Consider the following 21,354-nt stretch of genomic DNA (forward strand, 5'->3'; position numbering starts at 1 on the left):
CTCTATTGTGGATCAAGGGACCATGATAGAAGAAGAGAAGCCAGAGCAAGAAGACCAGCTCAAGAAGTAAGCAAATATGGCAAATCTGTCCACTTTTTGCACTGGATTAGCAGGCCCGTCCTCGATAGATCCAGGATAGATCCAGTGTTAAGATGGATTTATGCTAATGATAATATGAATATCCTTTGAAGGGTATGCACAACCTCATAGTATTGTTAATCAGGCGTATGAAATTATCAAATTAAACTTTAAAATGTAGTTCCTCAATAAGAGTTTTCTATATTGCAGCTCAATAGCTCTTGAAAAGTCATTTGAGATGGTCTAATTGCTTCCATTTAATTCTTAGTGGAAAATATAAGCCAATCAAACGTGTGCATTTCTATTACCCACACATAGAACACTTTGGTTGACAGGTCACTTGAGACAATTCTCTGATAAAATATCCAACAACATTTATCAACTACCACAGGAGTCAAAAGGCATTTGGGAAAACTTACCAACCATCTAAAGTCAATTTGCCTAAAATTTTCTGAAATGTTGCTTTTGATATTTTACATATTTTTAAATGTTATCATGTTATGGAGAATGATCATTTTCTAATGTTCACAGAACACTAACCACTAACTAGACATGATCCACAACCAATTACAATTAAAAACCTATACCTAGAAGAGAGGGAGCATATGTAGAAATCTCTTACTCCACCATGCTACAGGTTTAATGCAACTCTGATGGCTACCATTGAGGTCTTCCCCAGCATATAAATCTGCAGAGGATATAGCAGATTTCTAATTAAGTAAAGACAAATACATCATCTATATATGACATGAACAATATATTTACCATTACTGCTCCCCTTAAATCATTTAATAATTCTTACTGCATGACACTAGTCTCAAATAGAAACAAAAAAGGAGAAAATCGATTTACAAAAAGTGGAAGTTGTAATAATACCTGTTCCTTGAACTCGGCACTAGATCGAGAGCTTTTTGTAAGAAACACCTATTCAACGACAAGCTCTGTTTGAAGAGCTAAATTTACCCAATCCAGCACAACGTGTCCCAATGACTCTGCAACCTGCACTTTTAATAAGTTAGCAAACTGGAAACAAACAACTTATAAGGAGCTAATCACCCACTTCTACTCAAGCATATGAATATAAATTTGCAAATAAACATTGTGAAAGATACACTCATGAAAGGGATAAAAGCTAAATCTCATTTCTATTGAGAGAAAAAACAGTCACCCAGTTAGAATGATTCCTTCCTAGTCAAGTAAATGAAGAGACAACTACAAGGAAGGTGACCAGGTTGGAAAGATCTGGGTTTGTTTGTGGAAATATCTAGGTTTAATATCTTTATTGACAAGGCATTTGTATGTAGAATCTACTCTTTCATATGGTCTATCTGATTTTCTAGTCATATCTAATTGTAAAGCAGCCAAAGTGTATTTTCTAAAAGAAGCCTGTGGAAATCTGAAAACAGATCAGCACGGTGAGCTGTAGCATAAGAATCTGAAAAATAAGGAACAAAATTTCCAGCTAAAAACTCTTGTTTCACTCTTATTAAGGCACCACATGTTGTCCGAGAAGTTGTTATTGGTGCAGATTCTAGATTTCGAGATGGACTCTTGAAAATGTGCACTAGCTATTGTAGAATATCCATAAGATAATTGAAAAAATATTGTTGTCTTAAAGCAACACATGATTGATCCAGATAATATGCAATTTCACTTTTCTCTTGACCATCATTTGGACATGGAGAACCACCCCTGAAGAACATGGAGTTCCTTGAGTGACAATTGAATCTTGAGTGCATGTAGTTGCCCCATATTTTGATAATAACTGATCATTGCCTGGCTGATGTCAATTGTGTAGAATAAAAGTAAAGAACATGAAAACAAGGATGAGAACCTCTCCAAAATATGAACAAGTTTTAGCTGTAAAATGGCCATTCAAATTCATTTCATCCATTCCCAACATGCGCAGCACATTACTATATGCACCCAAGCCCCAAATCTTTCATTACATCCATGTCTAACATACACCATTAGTGATGCAACTATATAAAAGCATTCATCTGTTTTTACTAATTAGTAATCCATGTGACTTATTTTGGCATCACCATATCGACACCGCCCTCTATCGAGTGTTTGTTTTACACTACTGTATAAAAAGTATTTACTCCTCCATTTACCAAAGAAATGGACATAATTGTTGCACCTTCCATGACCCATGATAAAGGGTTCCCCATGAAGCCCAAAATTTTCAATATTTTTCTTTCCTTCTTCTCTTCAAGCTTGTTGGGTCCAAAAATATCCAACTGTTGTTGAACTTCATCATATGTCAAAGACTCAAACCTTCTTGTTTGCATCAAAGGTTACAGAACCTCCTCAATGGGGATATTTTCCAAATCTACTGCTTCTTTGTTGATCATTTCAAGATCACCAGCCCCCTTTCATCTTCATAATTCCTAATTTTGAAATATCTTGTAGTCATGGTGATCCATGTAACATACTTCTTGCAGAGATATTTTGTCGAATACTTGGCGGGCATTCCCTACACTTCCACTTTTGGCATGCATATCTACAAGGGCACTATCCACAAACACATTCAACTCAAATCCAGTTCCAATTATGTATCCATGAATATATTTCCCTTGCATGAGTGCAACTAAGTTTGTGCACATGGAAACAACACTCTCGAAGTTGAAGGAATAAGGCTTTACACCGGCAAGCTTCATTTCATGGAACAATTTCATTGCCTCTCTACAGTGATTACTTTGTACATGCCCTGCAAGCATTGCATTCCATGTTGTCTTAGTTTCATGAGGCATTTGGTCAAACATTTAGTGTGAAAACTCCATACTCTCTCATTTTGTATACAAGGCTACAAGGGCACTCTCAACAAAGAATTCAGACTCAAAACCATTCCTAGTCACAGATCCATGGAACTCCTTGCCCTGTTGCAAAGTTGTTAAACTAGTGCATGCCTTGAGCAAGCTAGGATAGAAAAAACCATTCACCTTCACCCCACTCCTTTGCATTTCATGAAAGAGCTTGAGCACTTTATTATAATTTCCATTCCTTGCATAAGTTGTAGTCATGGCAATCCATGATACCAAATTATGGTCAGCGATTTTATTGAAAATTAGGCTTGCATCTTCTAGACTGCAGCACTTGGTATATATTATGAAAACATTGGTATCAAGGATAGTGTTCCCATCAAAGATATTCTAAACAATGTGGGAATGGACCTTCTTGCCCTAGAGTAGAGCTTTTAGGTTGGAACATGTCTGCAATAAAGAAACATAGTTGTTCAAGTCAACAAATATTCCATGCTGATTTTCATTATGAAAAATGTGGGTTAAATCCTTTCCCATTCTACGCTTTGTACAGTGGTTATCCATATTGGGATTTTGGTATTTTCCTTTATGGGTTTCATTAGTGGTGAGAGAATTGGACTTCGAGGTAGAATTTGATACTTGTTCCAACAAAATCTTTCTTTTGCTTGAGGTTAATTTCAACTAACCTCTGAAAAAAATCATCATTGGTGGAAAAATCTTCAATATCATTGAAATCGATGGAGGGTTTGCTAAGTTTGGTCCCTTGACCCAAAGTTTGACAATGGGATTTAACAACAGGGATCTGATTATCATTCACAAGGGGCGTCGCCTTAGTATCTTGAGTCTTGGAAGCGGCTCTTCGTTGCAACATTGTGTATATTCATCGTCTTGGTCTAGGAAAACTTGAGCTCCTGAGCTCCATCCCTACCCTTGAAAGCCCCAGGATCCAGGGATCGATTCTGATACGTCTATGATATCCAGTTGGCATTTGATTTAATGATCTTGGTTAGAAGTGGTTGATTTTTCATAGTCTCCTTCATCATTGTCAAATCCAAGGGCGAATGATTGGTGTTGCAATTCAAAATCAATGTAATATTCCAAACCCAGAATATTCCTCAAACCCCAGCAAAAAGTCCAACCAAATATGTGCAAATGATATAATAACCCAAAAGTGATAAAATAACAGTGGAACAACATATAATAATGTAAACCAGAAATATAAGCAGATACACAAGAAATGCAGCGAGAAATGCTAAGCTATTTTATTATACTGAGCAATAAATGAGTACAAGAGGTGATTAGACAGATGGCACCTCAACTTGCACAAGGAAAGTGAAGAAATACTCTCAGAATGACAAGAATGGCCTCTCTGCGTGGATGTTGCTGCTGTGTTGTTGTTGCTGCTAGAAAACAAATGATGATTTGGGGCTGCTCCCCTCGGAAAAATTTGAAACTCTGGATTCGGGCTCTACTCAAGAAACCCAGAAAAACCCAGAAAGCTTCCCTGGAATGGCCGACCCCCGAAAAACACCCTCTTGGGGTTCTGCACAGTTCCGCAATGCCCTGCACTGCCACTGAAGGAAACCCCTCTAAACTCTGCCTGAGACATTGCCTGAAACCCTGCCAAAAATCCTCCAATGAGACGAGAGCTGGACCCCTGCTCAATCTTCCAGCATAAATCCACCTGCAAACCCCAATCCAGCACTACAACCAAAAAGAACCGCGTCCCTCTCCAAGTGCTGCGCAGTCCTCAAAAATGCTAATGAAACTGCTGCTGAAATGCTGATAAAACTACTGCTAAAATACCGATGGAAATACCTTACCCGAACAGGCACTCGAAGTCCCTCGGGGCTAAGGGTGAGATCTCCGAACAGAGACACTCAATGCACTAAACAGTGCTGCAGACCAGTTAAACAGCCAGTGTGCTCAGAAGTTGAAACGACTAGCTCAAAATGCACATCACTAAATGATCCAAAATGAGGCGGATCCTCCCTATTTTATAGCCTCTGCCTCTCACAATCCCTAGGGTCACCTCCTCCTGCGTGATTCCCCTCTTGCCATGTGTTCTTCCCTCCTGCGCAGTCCCTCCATGTGTTTGCGTGGGCCCCATTTCTGTTTCCCCCTTTGGCCCCCTTAGCTCCTCCTTAAGTCACAACGTTATGCTCCTAGGAAGTGACTTTGTATTCTTAAAGTGAGTTATGTCCCCCGTCCTCACTTTTTTTATTTATAAATAACTATAGAAGGCAAAAATTGGGCAAAATCGAATATTCCAATTAGCCATGGCTAATTAGGAATATTACAGTCTCCCCTGGCAAAATGTTGCTTGTCCTCAAGCAATTGAAGTGATGGATGCTGCAAGATCTTCTCACTCTCCCAAGTGGCATCCTCATCCGGCAAATTCTTCCACCTCACCAAGAATTCCCAGACCGTCCTGCTCCGCAGTTGCGTCTCCCTGGTATCAATGATAGCCTCCGGCTACAATACCAAATGCCCCTTGTCATCCATGGGTGGTAGCTCATCTGTCACTGTCACCTGCTGCCCCAATGCCTTTTTCAGGCATGATACATGGAAAACGTTATGAATCTTGCTGCCTTGGGGCAACTCCAACTCATATGCACCTGTCCAACCCTGCGTATCACCCTGTACAGCCCATAAAATCGGGGCTTAAGCTTCTCAGCCCCCTTCTGCTTGAGTGATGACTGTCGGTATGGCTGTAACCGTAGGTAGACCACGTCTCCTACCTCGAACTGTCTCTCCACTCGACCCCTATCAGCATACAGCTTCTGCTGGTTCTGTGTTGTAGCCATGTTATCCTTGAGAGCTCGGAGAATATCCTGACTCTCTTGGATCCATATCTTGGCTCTGGGAGCCTTGCTATCACCAAACATCCCATCAGCAAAAGATAAAGGATGATATCCATATAAAGCATAGAATGGTGACATACCAATGGACATGTGATGTGAAGAATTGTAGCAGTACTCCCCTAGATGCAGCCACCTCAACCATGCTCGCTGTTGCCCACTGAAATAGTTACGCAAGTAGCCCTCTAGCCACTTGTTAACTATTTTTGTCTACCCATTCGTCTGTGGGTGATAACTGGTACTCGATGTCAACTCTGTCCCCACCAACCGGAAAAGCTCCTGCCAAAACCCGCCCATGAAACGGTTGTCCCTATCACTCACAATGGTCTTAGCAAGACCATGTAGCCTAAAGATCTCTCTAAAGAATAGCTCGGCCACCTATGCTGCTGTATAGTGTGCGGATATGGCAAAAAAGTGTGCGTACTTTGTCAGTCGGTCAATGACGACAAAGATGCAATCCTTGCCCTGTACCATGGGCAACCCTGTGATGAAGTAAATCGAAATACTCTCCCATTTCCCCTCCGGAATGGGAAGAGGCTGCAATAATCCCGAGGGATGGCTCATCTCTCCCTTGTTCCTCTGGCAAACATCGCACTCCCAGATGTGCCGGAGTACGTCCTCCTTGAGGCCCTTCCAAGAGAACCTCTCCCTAATGGCCCTGTAGGTTTTGGTGAACCCCTGATGTCCTGCCAACAGTGAATCATGTGATGCCTGGAGTATCTTCTTCTTGAGTTGAGACCCCTCAATCAAGAAGATCCAGTTCCTGTAATAGATGATCTCATCGACCACCCTATACCTGTCATCTGCCACCTGCCCATCCAGAACCTCACATGCAAACCTATCCTTGAAGTACTCTACTAAAAGTCGAGCCCTCCAATCTGTATCCAAGCTCATAAGAGACAACGTGGCTAGTCTACGTGAAAGGGCATCTGCTACCACGTTGTTCTTACCCTTAACATACTCAATGTCAAAGTCATATGCTTGGATCTTGCTAATCCACCTCTGCTGCCTCTCCTGTAGCTGCTTCTGCTCCAAAAGGAACTTGAGGCTGTTGTGATCAGTCCTCACCCTGAACCTGTTACCCGCCAGATACTGTCGGTACTTAGCCAATGCATGCATGATGGCCAGCATCTCCTTATCGTATATAGAATACAACCTCTCGTGCGGAAGGAGCTTCCGGCTCTCAAAGGCTATAGGGTGACCTCCTTGCATCAACACTGCGCCGATCCCCTCCCCCGACGCATCACACTCCAAAACAAGAGGCTGCATAAAATCTGGCAACACAAGCACCGGGCAGCTGCTCATAACCTCCTTGAGCCTGTCAAAGGCTCGCTGCACTGTATCTGACCAACTGAAAGCCCCCTTCCTCGTCAAATCTATCAGGGGTGCACCAAGCTGTGAGAAACCTTTGACGAACATCTAGTAGTAAGTACAAATGCCAATGAATCCTCGAAGTTCAGTCACATTTCTCGGCTCCGGCCATTCTCTAATGGCCCTGATCTTCTCCCCATGGACTGTCACTCCATCCACTCCTATGATGTGTCCCAGATACAACATCTCCGTCAACCCAAACTCACACTTGGAGAGTTTGGCATAGAACTGTTGCTCCTGTAAGATATGCAATATCGTCTCAATGTGCTGGAGATGCTCCTCCCAAGTCCTGCTGTAGATGAGAATGTCATCAAAGAATACCAACACAAACTTCCTCAGGTGACTACGGAAGATATGATTCATGCAGGACTAAAATGTAGTGGGGGCGTTGGTTAGCCCAAAAGGCATCACCAAGAACTCAAAGTGCCCATAGTGACACCTGAAGGCAGTCTTGGGAATGTCCTGCTCCCTCACGCGAATCTGATGGTACCCAGATCTCAAATCAATCTTTGAGAAGAATCGTGCTCCCCTCAACTCGTCCATCAACTCATCGATCCTAGGTATGGGGTACCTGTTCTTCAAGGTCTTCTTGTTCAGGGCCCTGTAGTCAATGCACATCCTTAATGTACCGTCCTTCTTCTTCACCAACACCACAGAAGAAGCAAAAGGACTCGTGCTTGGTCGAATGTGCCCAAGAGCCAGCAACTCCTGGATAGCCCGCTCAATCTCGTCCCGATAGGCCTTGGGGTGCCTATAGGGGGTGGTGATCACTGCCTGGATGCCCTGCTCAAGCTCGATAGTGTGCTCAAACCCCCGATCCGGTGGTTGTCCTGGTGGAATCTCTCCAAACACTATGGCATACCGATCAAGGATGGACTGGATCTCTGGATGTACCGTCTGCCCTGTAGCCCCTGCCTCTAATGCACGCAGCTCCACTGTCCACTCTGTCTCCCTTCCAAAAGACTGCCTCCATCCAATGAGCCGACATAGTCTGAGGCGGATATGTGTGTTGTCCCTGTATCTTCTCATGCCTCCCTGTCTTCTCATCATCCCACTCCATCTCTAGGGTCTTCCAATCCGTCGTGACCTTCCCTAGAGTAATAAGCCACTAAACACCCAGTATCATGTTGGTGTCTAGAATATCGACCACAAAAAAGTGGTCAGTCAATGTGTAGGTGCCCATCGTCACTGAAAGCTCTGGAACATAACGAGCACACGTCATGGTCTGATCTCCTGGGACCAATACTGAAAACCCATCGAAACTCTGTCTGAATACCTCTCCATTCAACCATCTATGCATCGATGAAGTTGTGGGTTGCCCCACTGTCAACCAAAACTGATACGCGCTGGCCACGTACTGTCCCTCGTATGCGTAGCGTCAGATACTTGGGAACTCCTCGCAACGCTGCAAGGGCCCCTCCGGTGGGTGCAAAAGATGCACCACCTGCTACTGGTGGTGGAGGTGGCAAAGGTCCCTGTATGGCATGGCTATCTCCTGCCTCCACATCCTCCTCGTCATCCTCTTCTCCACTGCTCTCGGAGAAGACCTCAATAAAATGTGCTTTGCTAGCAGCACATCTATGTCCTGGTGCCCATGGCTCTTGACAAGTGAAGCACAACCGCTCCTTCTTCAGCTCCCTCCTGGCATCATCGTCAAGCTGTACTCGTCCTAGATTACCCTTTGGAGGAGGAATCCTCACATCCTTCCCCTTAGACTGAAAAGTTTGTCTCTGGGGGTAAGGTGTCCGGGTCTTAGGTAAGACATCCTGTAAGTCACGAAACCCGCTGATAGCGTCTTGGAGTGTGGCTGGTTTAGTGGATCGGACTAAACTCCGAAGTGGCTCTGGTAACCCCTCAACATACATATAGACCCTCCGTGTCGTGGATAGGTCTGGCACCATCATGGAGACCCTCAAGAAATCTGCAATGTAGGTCTCTGGGCTCCCTGTCTGTTTGAGCCTCGTCATCTCAACGAAATGCTGCTCTGGATCCCTCCGATCAAATCGCTCCATCAATCTCATGGTAAACTCGGCATATGTCGTCATTGTGGAGTGCTCCAGTGTAACCATCCCATGAAACCACCAATCCTGGGCCTCGCCATCCAAATGCAATGTTGCCACCTTGATGGCCTCTGCCTCCAACATCTGGTTAAGCTGGAAATAAATGTCCAGCGTCTCCACCCAAGACTTTGTCGAAATGTTTGATGAGCCATCAAACGTAGGCAAGTGGAATCTACTTGCTGCACGGTGGGTGTCGCCATCATGGTAATGTCGGTACCCTCTGTGATGGTTGCAGGGTCTGCTATCCCACTGGAGCTGAACAAAATCTCTGAATGAGAGGGCTTCCCTAAACTCCTGCCCATAGGCCTGGTACACTACAAAATAATCGCAAGATATCATAAGACAAATATTGATCATGCCAAAACAAATGAATCATGTGAAAAGAAAGTGAAATTGGTTGCTTATCATGTCTGTTTGTATGAGTACAATTAGAACATGGATAAGGCTTAAAACATAAGCAAACTAGAGAACGATGTGCATTGTCATAAAACCACGTTGATAGGACATTTGGGAAAATTATTCCAACCCATGATGTCCTATTAGACTGCCTTCCAGCCTTTGATACTCTGTCCTATGCCTGCAGTATTTTATGATTATGATCAACACCATTGCAAAGCCCTGTAATACGTTTCATTCAGAACGATTTTCCCTTTTTCACCTATATAAATACTGAAGAATTTGTCTTTTGCATTGCTGCTATACCTGTCAAAATGGTATGTCAAAGGAGATGTTCCCTAGAATCTTCTGAACTTTATTGAATAGTCTCCTCTCTATTTCCATCCTTACCTTTGTCTTCGGTCTCTTCTCTGGCAACATCTACATTTGGAATTTCTGTTTTGACATCATTGCCTTCTTGATTGGTTGCATTAGATGAATGATTCTTCAACACAGTTTCAATATCAGTAGAAGAAGCTCCAACAAGCTTAAACCTCTCAACAACAACATCCAGGTGCTCTTTCCATGTTGGATCTTCCAATCTGAACTCCACTTGTGAGCGTTCAAAAAGCATGTTTCCCCAAAATAGATGGATCTGAGATCTCATTACAGTAGCTTGTTATGCTGCTTCGGCAGCGGATGCTGCTATCTCCTCAGTAGAATCTCCATCAACCCCAGCCAATTTCTTTTTTCTTTTCAGGATCTCATCCTTCTTGGTTGCAGATGGATCTTTTAACTCATTTTGGCATTTCTCTTCTAGCTTCTCCCACATTTCAGTTGCAGTCCGCATCTTCTCCTCTGCACTATTGAAAAACTGGATAGTTTCTGAAGAATCCCATGTACCAAGATCAACCTTGCTAGCCAAAGCAAGAGACCATCGAAGTTTTGCACTTTCAAAATATTGCTGACCCAGTGCAAGCAATCCCTCATAGAAGTCAAGCTTTATCCTCAAAGCTTCCTCATACTTTTGTCCAGCTTGGGAGTATTGATCCTGGACCCAGTCATATGCAGTCTGAAGTTGTGTCGTAACCAGTTCCTTTGAAGGATTTTCATCCAAAGGAATCCTCTTCCTAGTTGCACACATATGGACATTGCCCCAATTGAAGAATGCCAAAGCTGCCACCTCCTGGAACTTGCATGCTTCAAACACAAAGAGGCGTTGGGCTTCTAGTTTCCTCCAATGCCTCAAAGCATAACTCCATTCCTAGCTCATGCAGATCCAAGTGAGCATCTGGATCAATGCCTACATGTGTGCAAAACAACTGAGAAAATTCAAATAGCCAGTCATCAATTTCAACTTCTTTGCCTTCAAGCTCATCCCCATTTTTGTCTTTACAAGTTTCCTCCAAGGATACCTGCTTATTAGGTTCTTTGCTCGAGTCTTCTACTATGCTACCGTTGCTTTCTCCTGATGAACCAAAAGCATTCTCCTCTGCTTTAACATCCTCTTCTTGAACTCCATCTACTAGAGGTTCCTCCTCTTCTTCAATCAATGGCTCCTGCTCAGGATTCACCTCGACCACATACAACCTCAAAGGATCATTTGAAAAAATTTGATTAGAAATGCTTTCTTTGTCGTTCAAGCCCCCGTTTGCAGAGGAGTCTGTGTTTGAGTTCCCTGTCCTTTTCTGCTCAGCAAGCTGAGCTGCAACAGCTTCTGCCAATCTAAGCTCTTCTGTAGTTGTAATAGTCACAAGATCCCCATCCAAATCCTTGTATTTTATTAAAACTGCCTTGGACGAGGAGAACCATTTCCTCACTATTTCTCTCAACTCCTTAAATTTGCATTTGTCTGGCATTCGACTAAGCCTTATATCATGGTCAAAAATAAGTTTCAATGGCCTCCATTGAATTTCTGCTTGTGCTTTCTTCATAGTTGAGGGGCATGTTTAACCTCGTGACCTTGAGAACCATTAGATTCGGTGGATATTACTCAGGAATATGCTGTGGAAGATTTCAAGACCATGGTCTTTTGTGGTGAGGAAGACCCTTTGGAAGAAATTGGCAAAGGAGTTCCCTGCAAAGGGGGGGCAGTGGATTGATTACTCAAGTTATCACCAAGAAGCCTCTCCTGTTTATTTTTTTTCTTTGGCATAGGTCTAGAAGGTAAACAAGGCCCCATACCGCCAACAAGAGTTCCTCGAATTGTTGATGCCCCCACAACTGCAGGAGAAGTCCCTGAATAGGTAGGCACTGTGGGCCTATTTTGCAGGTCTTGTTGAGCATCTTGCTTGTTCCCAAGAGCAACACGTAACCTTTTGACAAGTTCCAAGCCATCCTGGTGATTTGCATCAACCTATAGAAGGGCCTGCACATCTTGCATGGCTAATTCTAGCCTGCCCATAGCCTCATATGCCCGTGCCCTTCTAAAAAGAGCCCTGCTGAAACGAGGGTGCACTTCAAGAGCGAGTGTACATTCATTAACAACACTTTCATACTGAACAGGCTTCATCTGCATCAGGCATGCTGCTCGGTTGCTGTGGAAGATGGCACGTCTACGTGATTCCTAGCGATAATATTGAGAGCCTTTTCATACTATTCCAAAGCATCCACATAGTCTCTGTTTTGGAATCTCTTGTTGCCTTCCTCTTTGAGCTCATGTGCCCTTTTGAGGAAGAGCAATGGATCAAGATCCACTTTACTTCCAGTGACTACTCCAGATTGCTCAGCAATAGTAATTTCCCCTGTGCCTTTCTTTTTCCTCCCCCCAGACTTTCCCATGACAGCTTCCAAGCAAAGAGAAAGATATCCCAACCAATAATGTGAACCAGCGTTAGATTAGATTTTCTCTCTATACTGGTGTTGTAGCGACTACAACCACCCTCCAAAATTTTTCCTTAGCTTCGTTTTGGAGCCTCCCCTACCAACCATCCTTAGCAGCATGTCTTACACTGTCAAGTACATAGTCTTCAACCGATTTTCACTGGCTTGCCAGCCTGTGTATGTCAGTTTGCTTCACTCCCTTCATAGGTTGCCTTTCCGTACTTAGGCTATTTGCTGGCTGAGCAGCTCCCCCAGAAAATTGCACAATTCTGGAGGGGAACTAGCCTTCCCTCCATAAATTGCGCAAATCTGCTGGGCTCCAAAATTTCGTAGAGAAGTCAGGGAGGATTCCCACAAAAAACTACGCAATCTGGCCCGGCACTCGACCTCAGCCCAGAAATTGCGCAGTTCTAGGAGATAGTCACCTGCTAACCCTATAAATTGCGCAATCCCTCAAGGAAAACCAGTCCAACTCAGCGCATAAACTGTGCAAATTTTCATCCCAGGCTCGCGGACCGATGCATGTGCCTTCAAGTTGATCGGTTCCCTCCAGGACCCAGCAAACCTGATTTGCATGCATGGGCTGCTTTTCCCGAAATAGCAAAAAGAAACATGCAAAAAGCATCCCTAGATTTTAGGGATCTATTTTTAGCAGCTGGAGGTTACATGCAAAGATCGTTTTAGAAACTGCCCTCCAAGTGTCGCTTTTTCCTAGATTTGTGGCATGCGCGTCATGAGCCTCAAACTTATTTATTCGATGCTGCAGAGCTCATTCTTCACATTGATCTTGGAGCTCTGACATCCCACATCACATCTAGGAGTCGTCGGCACGTTCAGCTCAACTTTTTCCGGATAAGTCCGCTTTACATGTCTTTTGCAGCATTTCTATCACTTTTTGTGTTTGGCTTGTGTGAGTGTTGTCGGTTTGATTTCTGTGAACGCTTGTTGTCGTTTCCATGCATGTTAGCCTCTAAAAGCATCGTTTCGGTTTTCATTTGCATCTCACTGTTGTCGCATCCATGACACTATTTTTGCACCGACGGTCGCCATTGCGGCGACCCGTTTTACACACATCCATGGTTTCTCATTTTATGAATCTTGCATTTGTTGTTGCATGCATGATCATTCACTCTTGCTTACACTCAATGTCGCCATGCATTCGAAGCTTCACATGTTTTCAGTTGCCCGTCGACGGTTCTAGGCAACCTTGACCCGGACCTTTCCTTGCCCAAACAACATTACACATTTCTGAGAGGGAAGGCTCTACCTTCCTCCTAGAAAATGCGCAAAACTGGCCAGACACTATCCTCCAAGCTTGCTCTACGCAATTCTGAGAGGCAGTGCTCTGCTGGCCCAAAAAATTGCGCAATGCAGTCCCTGGGCCTGCATGCCTTGTTGACTGAAATTGCACATTGCGCAATCTCAGCCCCCAGCAGGTCAGCTTGGATTGTGCATTGCGCAATTCCAACAGTCAACCAGCCTCCCGACAGTCCGCACTATCTTCCGGGTATGTTGCATGCCAGTCCTCAAGTTTTCTTTGGTTTTCAACTGATAGATTGCTTTCCATGAATGTTGCCATGTCTCCAGGTATAGCAGGTGTTCATCCATCTCTTAGCAGTTCAGGTTCAATGGCCTCCAAGAGAGTAGGGTCAAAGGACACCGACGGAAGCGCAACTAGAGATGCAGTTGAGCAAGTGTCTATGAGTTTGTCGATTTACGAAGACACCAAGTTGCTCGTAGACAAAGACATCAAGCTGAAATGGCAGGACATCAATGATACATTCTCAAGCACATTTGGGGAAGATCTTGAAGATCGCAGGGTCTATGTGAATATTCACAAGTCTGGCCTATACCAGATTGCATGCAGGTATCTCGTGTTTCCATGCGCGGACATGATACATTGGATCGTCTCGCACACTGATCTCGAGACAATGGTGTTAAGCAGTGTCAGTGGGACAGAGATTGCTACCTTCAGGGCACAAGACTATCAGTGGATATACCACTTGCCACAGTCGGTGATCATAATGGAAACACCCTTTAGCAGACCCAGTAGCCAATGCAAATTCCAGGGATATCTTGAAGGGCCAGCCAAGTTCAAGATGACACCCAACCACGTTTACAAGATGAAAATAATACGGAAGGCATATCAGTGCTTGGTCATCTTTGCATGCTGCTTGTACGACCAAGAGAGCACAGAGACCTTCCCGCAGATTTGGGTAATCGCGTTGGCCCAACTAGCTAGTGAAGGCAAACCATGCAACTGGTCTGACATGTTGGATCCTAAGATGAAGGAACAGGTAACAAGAGCCCGACAGCTGCCCAAAGGTCAGCAAGCAAAGATATACATGTCTGCGTACATTCTGGATGCAATTTGTGCCCGTCAACAGTTCCCAAGATTGGGTTGGGCATGGACATCAGCGGAAACCTCTGTACACACTTATTGCAGACTGTTTTCCAAATGCAGCTTCCGCGGAGTCATCACACAGTTGTCAAACCATTTTGTCACCCTAGTGTACAAGACGATATTTGCGCAGGATCCACCTTGCATGTCACATGCAGCAATGGAGGCATTGTGTTGATTTGCGGTAACATTGGATATGCTCTAGCCATGAAAATTGGTGGAGAGGCTAAAGCACATGAGATCTCCAAGACCCAGAAATGGTTTGGACAAATTGTACCCGATTTAGGAGATATTAAAATAATTAATATTTTTTAATGGAGCTCCTAAGTCTAAACTTTGGAAAAATAAAATATTAATGGGTATTAATATAAAATTGGGTTAGAAGGTTCCAAAAGTCATGGATCAAACCAAATCTAATCTTAGCCGTTGATTAGAGATTTAATCTTGGCCGTTGAAGGACCAACGAGAAAAGTATAAGAGGAGGCTTGAGGGTCAGTTGGAAGACACACCAAAGTGATCAGTCATTCATTTTGATAGAGCAGGGTTGCTAAGAAAAATTTAATCAGTGATCAGTGGTGAGGGGCAATGAGTACTGGACGGAGAGGTAAAGACAGCGCTGAGAGACTAGCGCAGAGGCAGAAAGCGAGAATAGCAACCAAAGCAGGCCACGTAGAGCTCAACAAAGACAGCGAAAAGCCCAAAGGGACTGTGTCATCCATACAGAAGGTAGGGGAGTGATGCAGAGGCTTCCAGAGGCTGCGCAACGCCTCAGAGGGCTGACACATAGAGGTTTGAGGCTGATGCAGAGGCCAAAAGGGCTAGCGCAGAGCTTCAGAATCATTGGAGAGGATTTCGTGGGACAGGTTTCTCAAATACCTGTTTCCGAATAGAGAGGTATTACTACCGTGTATTTTTCTCTGTCGGGTGATCTGGTTAGGCACATAGTTGTACTCAAGGGAATACTGCATAATAATAAACCCTCAGAATAGCTGCACCGTTTTCCCGCATTGGATTTTTCCGAAGATATTTTCCAAAAATAACGGTGTCACTTGTGTGTTTGTTTTCTTTCAATTGATGATCTGTAGATGTTGAGACTGTATTGTGTTTATTTCGTTATTTATATGCTTTAAATAACTTGTTTAGAATTTACAAGTAGAAGAAATAAACCAGTGGAATACAGATTAATTTTCTAACATATAGACTTGAAAAATTCAACATGGTATCAGAGCGAGGTTGCAGATCACAGGAAAGCTTAAGGCATCAACTAAGCAGAGCATTTGCAGCAGAATCAACTGTCAGGCTCACGCAGAGCCACGCAAAGACCAGGAGGGTTGACGCAGTTGCTGAGGGCACTGTTTTTGCTATGTCAAGATTGCACAGAGCCTAGAGGTTCAGTCCTTCTGTTGCTGGGGCATAGGAAGCTATGGGCAGTTTGTGGGAGCGAAGCTAGTGGGGTACTGTGGTCAGAACAGTACTTAACAGGGTAAAACCAAGGTAGATGGAGTTGTTGCCGAGACGGATTTCTAGCCAAGGAATCCGGATCAGTGTTGCAGGTGCACAGACGATCAGAGAAGGGCAACTTGACGATTGGCAGAAGGATTTCTAGGAGGGAAATCAGGACTCAAAGGGAGTCCAGCAGCGAACTTCAAGGCGGGAATTAAAGAGACTCAACAGGAGTCGAAAAGAGAACTTCTAGAAGAAAGTAGAGACTCGGAGGAGTCAACAGAAAAGCAATGAAATGGCCGTGAATGGGCTGAGAGATCAGGACAGGCTGGACAGAGCGTCCAACTTTGTGGTCTGGAAGGCCAGGATCTTGTCCATTCTAGATAGACATCGCATCAAGGGCTTAGCCTTAAGAGTAATGGCTATCCCATTTGACCAGGTAGCTAATGAGAAGTACGAGGAGGCAATGGCCAAGGGAAAAATGCATCATCCTTGATGGGGTCAAGGATCATGTAGTCCAACATATTGTCAAGAAGGAGACGACAAAAGAAATGTGGGACACCTTGAAGACGTTGTACCAGCACACTTCTGTGCAGAGGAAGATGTTATTTGAGAATCAGCTACGGTCATACCAGATGCAGAAGGGGAGCAGATAGATAACTTCCTCAATCGGTTGAAGGAGATCCGAGACCAACTGACTTCCATAGGAGCCACGCCGGATGAAGAGATGATGGTAAGGACCACATTTAACGCAGTCTCCGAGGAGTGGGAGACATTTGTCCAGAGTACACTGGGCAGGGCAGATCTTTCAAATTGGGAAGAATTGTGGGCGACTCTTCTTCAAGAGGAGATCAGGTAGTTTAGCAAGGTGGGAAGTAGCGGCATAGGAGTCCGAATCAAGAAGGAAGAGGAAGAGGATGCAGCTTTGGCATCTGCAGCAAAGCAAGAGAAGAGGAAGAAGGACCTCTCCAAGATCAAGCGCTTCCACTATGGGGAACTGGGTCATTATGTGAACCAGTGTATGAGGAAGAAGAACAAGGGAGAGGCGTCTAACTCTAAGGCAACGCCAGCGAAGGCGGAGAAAGAAGTCGAGGAAGATGACGATTGTGCCATGAGTCCTCATGTACCTCTAAAGAAGAGGTGGGGAGACATCGAGCTATAGTTAGGAGGACTACAGGCGATGAGCATCAGGATCCTTGAGGTACCCAACCTCTTGGATTATACCTTGCTACGGGAACCCCGAAGAGAGAGTAGCAGGACTAGCAGATGTCAATAGAGACGGATGTGGATGAAGCGACAGAGAGTGCTACAATGCAGGAGTCCCCGAGCAGCGTGAGGCTGGCAGGCTGCAACAGTGCGAGAGGCACAGAAGTGTTGCACCAGCGCAGGATGGCACAGAAAGGTGTGCAACAATGCGAGATGCAGGGAGTTGTTTGCAGCAGCGTAGAGGTCAGTAGAGGGAGCACTTGTTAGCGGCAAAGAGATTCAGCATTGAGAGTGTTTCTAGCTTGACAGGGATGTCAGGAGGTGGGTGGATCAGTTACTTACTTCTTAGTAACTAAGTTGCAGTGCAGTAGCACGATGCAACATGATGATAGGAGGATGCAGCGTTGGGAGGATGGACCAGCGGCAGCAATGATGTAGAGGGAGCTGTCGTACGGATGTACCAGTGGCAGTGCTAGGGACACAAGGAAATGAGCGACGCTTTAGAGTAAAAAAAAAAAGGGGCAGTTCGTAGGTTGAAATCCATCAAGGTTTCCTTGAGGAGCCCCTCAATTCAGGTCAGCCCTCTCGCCGGAGGAGCCCCTCAAGTAAGGTTAGGCTTTTTTGCCAAGCTTTTTCCCCCTCAGGTTAGGTCAGCCCCTCAATAAGAGGCGGCCCCTCAAGGAGGTCAACCCTCAGGTACACCGATCCAGGTCGCCCCCTCTGGTCCACCTGTAAAGAGTGGTACTCTCCTAGAGAGGCAAGGCACCCCCCTCAACTCCGTTAACTCGCCCCCTCAAGGACTACGATTCAAAGTAGCTCCTAGTACACTTGAGACAAGGCGGTCCCATCAAGGTGCCCCTAAATGACACCGATCAATCAGTCATGGTGTTCCTGGGTTGACGCCGTCTCACGAATGAAATTGGTTATACTTGTATACGGCTCACTCATGCAGCGGCAATATTGAGCTTAAGGCAATACGTGCAAATAATAGTATGCCACACCTTTAAAAAGGGCTTTACCACCCCTATGACTGGTCTTGCATCCTAAATTCGTTGTGCAGTGGGGTGATTTTGTTGTGTAGTTTTCAAAAAAAAAAGAACTAAAAAAAATTGAAAACTCTTTTTCGAAGAAAAAAGCATTAAAAAAGAGTTTAAAAATTTAAAAGAGTTAAAAAAAAAATTAATTGGTGTGTTTGTTCTTGTTTCTTTAGTTGCTGATCTGTAATATGTTGAGCATGCACTGGTGTTTATTTTCAGTATTTACTTTGTAAATAACTTGTTAAAGAAAAATAAGAAGTAGGTAGGAATAAATCAGAAAAAGTGCATGAAAGGTTTCTAAACTAAGTAAAATTAGAAACTTCAACATGGTATCAGAGGGTGATTGCAGATCACAGGAGGACTAAGAGACATCAGCGGAGCAGAGAAATAGCAGCAGAAAACAACTGTCCCGAGGTTACAGAAGTTGTTTCTAGCAGCGCAGAGGCCAAGAAGTGTGACGTAGAGCCAGGCAGAGCCACGCAAAAGAAGCTGGGAGTTGTGCAGAGCCTCAGAGAGGCTAGCATTGCTGACGCAAAGGGCTAGAGGGCTGACAGAGGGCATCCCAGGCTTGACGCAGACCCATCTGGAGTGACGCAAAGCCAGCGTGAGTCAGAGAGGGGCTGACGTAGTTCATAGAGAGGCAGTTGCTGGAGTCTAGAAGGCTGCAGAAATATTGCAGAGTGGAGTTGGTGAGGTACTGTAATCAGAACAGTACCTGACAGAGCAAGGCCAAATGAGTTGTTACCGAGGGTTTCTAGCTGAGGAACTTGGATCAGCAGTGCAGTTGCACAAGACGATCAAAGTAGGGGGCATCTCGACAAGCGGCAGAATGATTTCCAGGAGGGAAATCAAGACTCAGAGAGAGTCCAAAAGAGAACTTCCAGATGGGAAATAGAGACTCAAAGGAGTCGAACAGAGAACTTCCAGGAGGGAAGTAGAGGAACGTCATGGCACTTCAAAGGGTAAGAGACCAGGATAGATTGGACGGAGCATCGAACTTCGCAGTCTGGAAGGCCAGAATCTTATCAGTGCTTGACAGGAATCGTGTCAAGAACTTCGCCTTGAAGGTTAAAGTTATCCCAGTCGACCCCAATGATAACGAAAAGTACGAAGAGACAATGGCAAGGGCCAAGTGCATTGTCCTTGACGGGGTCAAGGATCATGTGGTACCACATATAGCCGAGAAGGAAACGGCAGTTGAGATGTGGGAGGCTCTCAAGAACCTGTACCAGCATACTTCTGTGCAGAGAAGAATGTTGCTTGAGAACCAGATAAGGTCGTATCATATGAAGAAGGGTCAATCGATTGACACCTTCCTCGGAGGACTGAATGAGATCCGAGACCAGTTGACTACTATAGGAGCGACACTGGATCAGGAGCTTATGGTGAGGACATCCCTGAATGTTGTGTCAGAAGATTGGGAAGTGTTTGTCCAGACTATCCTGGGAAGAGGGACTCTCCTACCTTCGAACGAGATGTGGGCAGCTCTTCGCCAGGAAGGGATCAGACGGCAGTTGAAGACAGGTAGCAGCAGCAAAGGGATCAAGGTCAAGGAGGAGGAGGTGGATGTGGCCCTAGCATTTGAGGGAACGCAGGAGAAGCAAAAGAAGAAGTATCTCTGCAAGATCAAGTGCTTCCATTGTGGGGAGATGGGTCATTATGCGACCCAGTGCCCAACGAAGAAGAGTAAGGAGAGTCTTTCAAGACTAAGGCAGCACCAGCACGAGCAGAGAAAAAAGTTTTGACGGACGATAACTGTGCCATGAGTGCACACGCGCCACTTGAGCAGAAGTGGGGAGACATCGAGCTGTAGTCAGGCGAACTACAGGCAATGAGGGGCAGGATCCTTGAGGTACCTAGCCTCTTGGATTAAACCTTGCTACAGGAGCCCGACCAGGAGTAGCAAGATTGGCTGTGGGGTAGAGACGGATGCGGATGGAGCAACAGAGAGAGCTACAGTGCAGGAGTCCCGAGACAGTGCAGAGCTAGCAGGTTGCAACAATGCGAGAGGCACAGGAGTGTTGCAGCAGTGCAGGAAGGCACAGAGGGGTGCAACAGGGCGAGATGCAGGGAGTTGTTTAGTAGCAGCGCAGAGGTCAGAGAGGGAGCACTTGTCAGCGGCAAAGGGAGCTTCAGCATCAATGGGTGTTTCTAGCGCAACAGAGGTCAATTGGGAGATCAGCTACTTACTTCTCAGTAACTGAGTTGCAATGCAGCAGTGGGCGGCACAATGCAACTTGATGAGAAGAGGTGCAATGCGGATGCAGTGTTGGGAGAGAGGACCAGCAGCAACACGGATGCAGAGGGAGTTGTCATACAGATGCAGCAGTGGCAGTGGCAGAACCATGGGCAGCAGTACAAGAGGCAGTAATGCAGAGGATGTTGGGCAGGAAGGCCTAACATCAGCACAGGTACCAATGCCGAATGATCAAATTAATACTCTGTGAGGAGTATTGCTAGAGCACAGTCCTTGCTAAGAGGGAGTGTTGATTTGGGGTAGCATTGGATGTGCTCTAGCCACATAATTTGGTGGAGAGGTTGGGGCACATGAGATCTCCAATACCCAAAAAGGGTTTGGGCAGATTCTAAACAAATCTGGAGATATAAAAATAATTAATATTTGTAATGGAGTCCCTAAATCTAAACTTAGGGAAAATAAAATATTAATGTGTATTAATATGAATCTGTGTTAGAATGGTCCAAAAGACATGGATCAAGCCAGATCTAATCTTAACTATTGATTAGGGACTTAATCTCGGCTGTTGAGATGTCAACAGGAAAAGTATAAGAGGAGGCTTGAGGTCACTTGGAGGACACACCAGATGATCAATCATTCTATAATCTAGAGCGAGGTTTGGCTAAGAGATAGAATCAGTGATCAGAGAAGCACCTGAGGTGGCAAATAGAGTACATAGAATAGAGAAGGCAGAGATT

General features: G+C 44.8%; 1 long non-coding RNA gene and 1 pseudogene across 1 annotated transcript in view; both read right to left on the minus strand.

Moving 5' to 3' along the window:
• Positions 1-665: 665 nt before the first annotated feature.
• LOC149247995 (uncharacterized) overlaps positions 666-21,354 on the minus strand; it is a 68,937-nt gene continuing 48,248 nt past the window's right edge. Inside the window, exons 3-4 of the long non-coding RNA XR_016265702.1 lie at positions 955-1,077; positions 666-766 (exon numbers count right to left, since the gene is read on the minus strand). This is a non-coding gene — a long non-coding RNA (uncharacterized LOC149247995). The remainder of the gene's footprint in view (positions 767-954; positions 1,078-21,354) is intronic.
• LOC149247996 (protein CLMP1 pseudogene) lies at positions 9,769-12,333 on the minus strand (annotated as a pseudogene).

This window comes from Pinus tabuliformis, chromosome 7 (genome assembly GCF_031772625.1).
Source record: "Pinus tabuliformis cultivar Carrire ecotype Pingquan chromosome 7, CPIR1, whole genome shotgun sequence".
Classification (NCBI taxonomy): Eukaryota; Viridiplantae; Streptophyta; class Pinopsida; order Pinales; family Pinaceae; genus Pinus; species Pinus tabuliformis.